The sequence below is a fragment of the Rutidosis leptorrhynchoides genome, chromosome 7 (genome assembly GCF_046630445.1).
Source record: "Rutidosis leptorrhynchoides isolate AG116_Rl617_1_P2 chromosome 7, CSIRO_AGI_Rlap_v1, whole genome shotgun sequence".
Classification (NCBI taxonomy): Eukaryota; Viridiplantae; Streptophyta; class Magnoliopsida; order Asterales; family Asteraceae; genus Rutidosis; species Rutidosis leptorrhynchoides.
Genome location: NC_092339.1, coordinates 252,810,927 through 252,819,731, shown reverse-complemented (window position 1 = coordinate 252,819,731; position 8,805 = coordinate 252,810,927).

Genomic DNA, 8,805 nt, shown 5'->3' with positions numbered 1-8,805 from the left:
CTTGAAGATCCGAATACCACAAGAGAGGGAGAGGGAGAGATTGTTTTTGAGAGAGGATTTTGGTGTGATTTGTGAATGAGAAACTAGGTGTTTATATAGTGCAAGTATTAGAGTGTTAGTCAACATAAGGATGTTCTAATTAATGATTTTGTTTTGTTTTATAATTTTTAGTCAACAATAGGTGGTACTAGTTTATAATTAGTCAACATAAGGATGTACTAGTTTACACTTTATTTTTAGTCAACATAAGGATGTAAGATTTTTTTAGTCTCATTATTATTACTATTATTATTATTATTATTATTATTATTTTTACATTTACTACATGATAAATATTATTTTCTTTTTACTAATTCATGACTTGTATATATTTAGTTCCCAATTATTTTATTATTTATATAAATGTCACTTTTTATTTATTACTTATAGGTTATTAGTTATAATATTACATAAATGCATAAATTTTAATTAGCAGTGAGTGTCGACTAACAGTTTATTATTTTCATCTTTTATTAACTTGTCAATATTTGCACAAAGTTAATTAATATGTTTTCTAACTCTTAACACTTAACAATTATTGATTAAAGTTTAATCATTAAGTTTTAATTATATTGTTTGGGCATTTAATATTGAAAAAATATAGAATGGAAAAATGAGGGTCGTTATAGACATACCCATCACTTGGTCCCACCTCTATTTTTTATATTAAACTTTTATATTAATATTAACTTATATATAACAATTAATATTAATAAAAATAAAAGTTTTATTAATAAAAAAAATATTACAAATTCCTAAAAAAAAAAAAAAACATTACAAAGTCATAAAAATAAAAATAAAACATTACAAAGTCCTAAAAATAAAATAAAAACATTACATAGTCCTAAAAATAAAATAAAAATTACAAAGTACTAAAATAAAACATTTCAAACTAGTCATCGTCTTCGTCTTCCTCCTCCTCTCCGTCGTCCTCTTCTTCCTCCTCTTCGTCATCCTCTTCGTCGTCCTCTTCGTCGTCCTCTTCATGTTGGTTATTAGTCCCCGAAGGTCCTGCTTCATTTGCCGAAGGTCCTGCTTGTTGGTTAGGTCTAATACGTACATTTGGTGGTAAACTCCAAATGTGTTCGATAAGGTTGTCTCGGAGGAAACGATGAATGGTAGAATCTCGTTGTGACGACCCGGAAAATTTCGACTAATTTTAAACCAAACTCTCGATACGATATTATATTTTTGACACGTTAAGCAAAGTTCATTATGTTGCGTCTCAAAAATTTTGAACTATTTTCATACATTCATGTAACTTCGACCATTTTCGACGATTCACGAACAATTAATTGTAAATAAATATGTGTGTATATATATATATATATATATATATATATATATATATATATATATATAATTGAAAATATAAATTGAAATATTATGTTGTTGATATTAAAATTAATTGTGTAAAATAAAATAAAAATATGATAATTATTATATAAAACATATCTTTATATATATAAATAAAGTATATTAGATATATATTTTGTGATTTCGAATGAAGGTAGTAAACGACAGTAACACTCAATTGTCACTCGATGAATATCAAACAAGTTAAATAGGAATCTTTTCAACTCCTAAAACCCCAATTAAAACCCCCCATTTTCACTGGCTATTTTAACACAATCCTAATACCTAAATCTTAATACTGCTTTACTATATGTTATTTTAACTTGAGAACCACAATATGTTGAAATTCATAAGAAACATTTACATGGAATTGTAACTGATGGGTATAGTTTATTTACTTCTTTAGCTATTAAATTAGTCAATGAACGGTATCAAAAATTAATTGAAAGTGTGAAACTTCAGTTGATATGGGTTGATTAAAATATTACCTAATTGATTTATTTAACCGATTTATGGATATAATAATACCACACATCACAATCATCTTTAGCATTATAAAATTTTTTCTTCTTAATTCGATCTAATGCTTGTGATATCCTGTCTCCCTAAACAAATATCCGTGAAATGAAAATATCAATCAACTTACCTTTAATTTGTAAAGAAAGATCAATCAATCAATTATTCTTTTTCTTTCTCTTGACTTGTCGACGAAACAAGAATTTCAAAACATCTAAATATTATAATATTTATTACTCTATTACATATATATTTATATCTCTATACATATGCGTTATCAATCAATGACTAAACCATCTTCCACCCGACACCCTACATCACCCCAATTTGATTTTTGGCTACTAGTAAACTTTTTGTTATACATCCATTTCTATCTATATCTCAATATCTAATCACTCTCTTCTTTATCTAACATATATACTTATACATATACCATATAGATGAACCATCACCTTTCACCCATTCACCGGCACCCATCACCACCATTTTCTTCTATACCTCTTCTAATTCCATTTTAAAAACTATCAAACACCATATCACAAACTTGCTGTGGCTGTCACCATACCCGTTCGTTTCAATCTTCCGGCCTAGAACAAGAACTCAACTCGCGTAGTTTGAACAACATAAAACCCACAACCTAAACAAACACCTCAAAACAATCACCACTATGTATCAACCTGTGTTTTCTTTCTTGATCGAATGACCACAACCACCCTAAGCCGCCAACTACAACCACCACCATTAAATCCACTAAAATTGTTGCTGTCTTCTGTTCCGCCAACAAAAACCCAACAAAACCACAACCTACTAACACCTTACGACCACCATTCTCCACCCTCTCAATCAGACCTAAACAACTTGTAACATCCCGTTTTTCCCGTACGTATTGAAAGTTACATACTTAATCATTTGTACGTTTATAATTCGTTAGCTTATGCGTAAATGTATGAATATAAGTGTAGATATATATATATATATATATATATATATATATATATATATATATATATATATATATATATATATACACTTGATAATGTGTGCATATGTAAGTCTATATGTGGGGTTTGATAGCGTTTAGTCTTGTTAGACTGTTGTGGAAGGCTAGGTGAATATAGGATGCGGGTTTGGAATGTACAAATTAAATTAAGTCGAAACTTGTTTATGATGGTCGAACTGTTCAGATGCAGTCTTATGCCGCGCCGCGACAAATGGGTCCGCGCCGCGGCATTGCAAGCAAACCAGGATCCGAAAGTGAGTTAAGGAGGGTTGATTTTCCAGTTGTATGTCGCGTCACGATGAATTATGCCGCGCCGCGGCAGTCCTGCTGGACAGAATCCGGTTTTAGCTCAAATTAAGTGACCTTAAGGGACAAAATGGTAAATTGACATGTGGATCTGATGGGAGCATTAAACCTCATCCACTAGTTCATTTAATTCATTTTTCTTTTATCTTTTCTTTCATTTTCTCTCCCAAAAACTCAACACCCATTTAGATTAAAAGTGAGTTTTGAGAGGGAAGGATTGAGGGTTGATCTTTGAGGCAAGAATTAAAGTTGTTCTCCTTGTCTCTAGCTACACGTTGATAGTCTCGGTAAGTTCTAACTCTATGTTTTAAGTTTTAATTGGTTAATGGCTAGGGTTTTGGTTACTAGAGACTTGTATGACCCATTTGAGGGTAAAATGGGCGAATTTGGGTTATGTGGTTGTAATGAAACCCTAATAGCCACAAGCTAAGGTTTGGTCTAATGAAAATAGGATTTGTAAGTGTTGATGGTGTTGTTAAGCATTAAACACTTGTTAAAATGTTGTTGAAATGGTAAATAGGTCATGTTTGACAAGTTTGGTAGTGTAAGAGTTAAAATGGGTCAAAAGAGTAATGTTGACCTAGTTTGGGTGAATTAGGTATGAATTATCCAAAGTTGGTGCTAGTTGAAGTTACTAGACTTTAATTCACTAGCTTTAGTGATTAAAGTCGAGTCTTGGCCATTAAAGGGGCGGTTGTGGTGTGTTTGAGTCATTTAATGCGAGTTGGGTCATTAAATGCTCAAGTAGGTGTAATGTGGTAAATTCCACTAGTTGTGTAATTGAATGTGTACTTATGTATTAGGTACTTTGCCTTGAAGCTCGGAAGTGCATAATCATCACCGAAGTGCTAAGGTGAGTGGAATAATTATATGCGTGCATATATGACGTATTTATTTGTGTAGTTGAGTTGTGAAGTGTCGATGTGTTATGTAACGACCCTGGATTTTCCAATGTTTATTTATTAATAATTGTTATTATTAATACGTGTGATAAAACGAATGTATGTTATTACATTTACATGTTGCCATGATTGCCCGAACTTGACTTTAATTGCCCGAAACGTCTTTGTGACACCCGGAACTTACACGAATAATATTTTTAGATATTATTTGCATTCATGATTAAGTTTATTAATCATTTTTATTAACTAAAGTTGTTAGTTAGTTACTTGGGCTTTTAATTGGTTTAACTTGTGAATTATTGAACTTGGGCTTTGATTAGTGTAATGGACTTATGACTTTGGGCTTATAAGCCCACCCTACCTTCTAGGTGGACTAACTAGCCCACTCTCCCACTTGTAAGTATTATTTGAACATGAACTAGTTGGTTAAGGCATTAGGAATCTAGTTAACTTGTTATCCCCATGCATAACCATTCTTTATCCACACTTTTGAAGCTTTACATGCAAGTAACCATCAAATAACTCCCTCCCCCCTTTTGAATCTGTTGCAGGCCGTAGGCCTAGAAGGCCTTGAAGGGGTTTTGTTTCTTTTTTCTTCACTACTTCATTCACTAGTTTACTCTCTCAAAAAAACACACACATACTTGCTTCATTTCTCTCTCAATTCTTTCTACATTCTTGTAAGTAACTTGAAGCATTTCTTCCTTTCTTTTTCTTGGTAAAACCGTGGCCATTAACTCCCATAATCATCATCATTCTTTGTTTGTTTAAATCTTTTGTTACTTGTGTTGATTACTAGTAGTTGTTTATTTATTTACTTACTAGTTTCCAAGAATCAAACTCTTTAGTTTCATTCTTCATTTATCTTGTAATTTCAAGAACAAACAAGAACTAACTTACTAGTTATGTTCTACATACACTTTCTTAAAGATTGCAAGTTCATGTGTTGCAAATCATACTTGAAAGTCATGTTAGTAAACTTTAAAGTTTACTTTCTTAAAGATCAAACTTTGGTTTGAATCTTTAAAGTATGAACAAACCATGAACTAATTACTTGTTTACTTAGTTTACTTCTTCATTTTATACACTTTAATTTCATGTTTGTTGTTGTTGTTGGTCAAGTACTACAAGTTAGTCTTGATCTTATACTTTCTTGAAACTTAAAGTTAACTTTAAAGATTCAAGAACATGGAAGTGTAGCTCTTTATTTATAACTTTACATACTTGTGTTAGATTTAACTTAATAACCTTAGATCTAGACTTTTGGGTCTTGGATCTTCAAGATCTAACTAAGAACTATGTTCTACATCTTAAGATCTTGATTAGTTAGTTTACTTTCAAGTTTGTAACTTGTTTTTACTTTTAAAGTTCATGTAAGTGTTAGATCTAAGACCTTGATGTAACTTTGGTTCATCAACTTCATACAACTCTTAAGTGAGTTGATCTACATGTCTTAGACTCATGCTTGTGTCATAATTATCAAAACTTAGTTAATATTCCTTTTATAGTTCATGTATGTGCTAATTCTAAGACTTTGATGAAACTTTGGTTCATCAAAACACTTGCAACACTTAAGTGAGTTGTGCTTCATGTCTTAGACTTGCACTTGGGTTATGATGGTCAAATCTTGGTCAAGATGATGAAAACACATCAACGAGTTGTACACTTGAAGCTATACGCATCAAGGATGAGAACCGTGATAAGCATCAAGCATCAAACTCACCGGAACCCATTATTTTACTGCTTTCTGTCTCCTACCTACTGTTCTCTGTGTTCTGTAACAGACCAGTAGACCTGGGCTGTTGTGGTTATGATTTTCAAATAGCTCTGTTCGAGTAGATAACTTTTCATATAGGACTCTTCTTAATCTGAGTTACGGTTTAGGATTTATGGCCCTCCGATCGTCCCTATGTCCTTTAACGTTGTGCAGAAATTTCTGACCTACTCGCACTTAGACCGTCACCACGGTCAAACGAAGATGATTTTGCTTCTGTAAATTTTACCACACTTAAAGGACTCATATACGGAGCCATGGCCACTGGTCTCACCTTATTTCAGTAAGAGTAGAGGCCGTGGTGACTGATCGAAGTCAGCTTTTGTTTTAAACTACTTTCATGAACGAAACCTACTTTACACCTTTTGTTAAATGATGAATGATGATGACCCTTAAGACCTTATTTACATACTTTTAAACCTATTCAGACGATTTACTGACTTAGTACTATTTGACTTAGGTTGAGGACTTTCGGACTGATTACTTGCACACTTTTCCCGACTCGACTTTACGACTACATTATCATTGTGAGTTATAGCATTCCCCTTTTACTTTAACTTATTTTGGGAACTGAGAATACATGCGGATTTTATGTTTTACATACTAGGAACGAGTACTTAAACTTATATATGTGTGGGTTATACAACGGCATAAACATTCCCTTTAGTTCGGTAACGTTTAATCATTGGTTTTTGAACCGTGAATGCGAATCTTAGATATGGATCCATAGGGTTTGACATCCCCACTCGGGCTAGTAGCGCTAGCATTTAACGAGTGTTTAATACTTCGTAAACATACGCACTTGCCAAGTGTACTTTCAGGGGGTATAAACGTTAAGTTAGTTACCAAGTGCCCACGGTTAACATATACTTTATCATACTGTTTTGAAACGCTCTTTGTAGCACTGAAATCTCGTGGCCTATCTTACATACTGTTATACTTAAACTATAGCTCACCAACCTTTGTGTTGACGTTTTCAAGCATGTTTTTCTCAGGTGCTTGAGGTTAGCTTCCGCTGTGTACTAGTCGTGCTGTAGACACCCGCTGCTTAGAGTTGTTATTGAACTACTTTATTTTGCATTCAAACATTAGTACTTTTGAATTATGACTTGTAACGACCATTGTGGTCACATACACTTATTATTTGCTTCTACTTAGTGAAGCATGCTTTTGGATTGTAAAACATTCGATGTTGGTTTAGACATCACTTTATTAATGAATGCAAACTCTTTTTGAAAACGCATATAGTACTTAACCTTGTAATGATCCTGTTGTTGATGATTCGTACACGATGGTTTTGTACGGGGCATCACATTTGGTATCAGAGCGATGGTTGTAGGGAATTAGGTTGCATTAGTGAGTCTAAGACCGACCCGAGTAGGATTCACTAATAGGACTAATCTACAACTTGCTAGTTTACGTGTTTCCGCTGAACTTACTGCATGCTGCTGCTTACTGTTACTGCTATATGCCGTATGATACTACATGATTTCACTACTGCATGCTATTACTTGCTTTCGATTCCATGCTACCTTCGTACTATTTGCTGTTATTGCCATGCTACTTATTGTTACACGTGATTTAAACTGTTGGCCAAATACGTGTTTGCTTTATGACTTACTGACATGGAAAATTTATTTTTCCTTATTCAGATGTCGGATGTACCACCTGCTATCGTTTTGGGCAGTTTAGACTCTTTAGCTACCCCACCTACCACCGTTTCCGATCCACCAATCCCGATACGCACGAGTGACCCCGGCGCTTCATCTTCCGGGACTAGCAGCCAGCCGCCTGCACCAGTGGCTACTATTGACGGACACGTAGACCCTGCGGAGATTCCAGGTCCGTCTGCTCCCGGATCCTCGGAGTCACAGCCCCGAATCGGTGGTGTTGTGATCCCCGCGTAGTTCGGGGAAGGTCCATTCCGTAACCATATGAGCATGCCGTGCCGGCGCGCTCCAGATGGACGTTTAGTGCCGATTCCGCCATTCAGACACAGAGAGATGTTGGCCGCCTTCGGACTGCCAGTTCAGCCACCCGTGCCACCACCACATGATTCAGATGACTCATCATCCGCCGATTCTTCATCAGATGACTCTTCCTCAGACGACTCTAGTGATGATGAGGACCCTGCTGACGTACCTATACAGGCACCCTCCACCACGCCGAAGAAGCGGTACCGTCCTGATGGCACCGTCATTCCAGGGGTGAATGGAGGTCGTGCTTTCACTGACGCTTTTGGTCGGCATCAGAGGGTTACTGCCCGTAAGCGGCTTGTGCCGTACCCTGCCGACCCACTCATACGTAAGGCACCTCGTTACGTACTGACTATTTCTGGAGCCGGGACGTCTGCACCCCGTTTCGTGCGGTCTACACCACTCGCGCCACTGGCACCACCAGCACCGCCCGCCCCACCAGCTCCAACTGTCGAGGAATTGACAAGGGAGGTGGGAATCCTCCGAGCTCGGGTTACTGAGCTCGAGGAGCAGTTGGCTCAGGTTTTAGACATCCTACACCCACCTTCACCGTAGGGCTTTTGTATATAGATTTCATGATGTAATCTAGTTGTAGTTTCATATTTCACTTATGTATTGTACGAATCTATCATGATGTATGAAACTTATTATTAATGAATGGAAACTTTGTGATGTTACGTTTTGCACAAGTGTTCTATTTACGTTACTGTATGGTGTTTTGCGGTACTTGTATCAACTTACGTTACTTAATTAACATGTGTTGTGCTGTTTACATGTTGGTTGTTATATACTATATTATTATATATTGAATGCTGGATTTTGACTTGAGTCAAAAAATTTGTTTAGAACATCATGGCTAACGGTCGATCCACACCTACTACTGCTCAAATTGAAGAGATGATCCAAGAACGTGTAGCCGCAGCCCTAGCAGAAAGA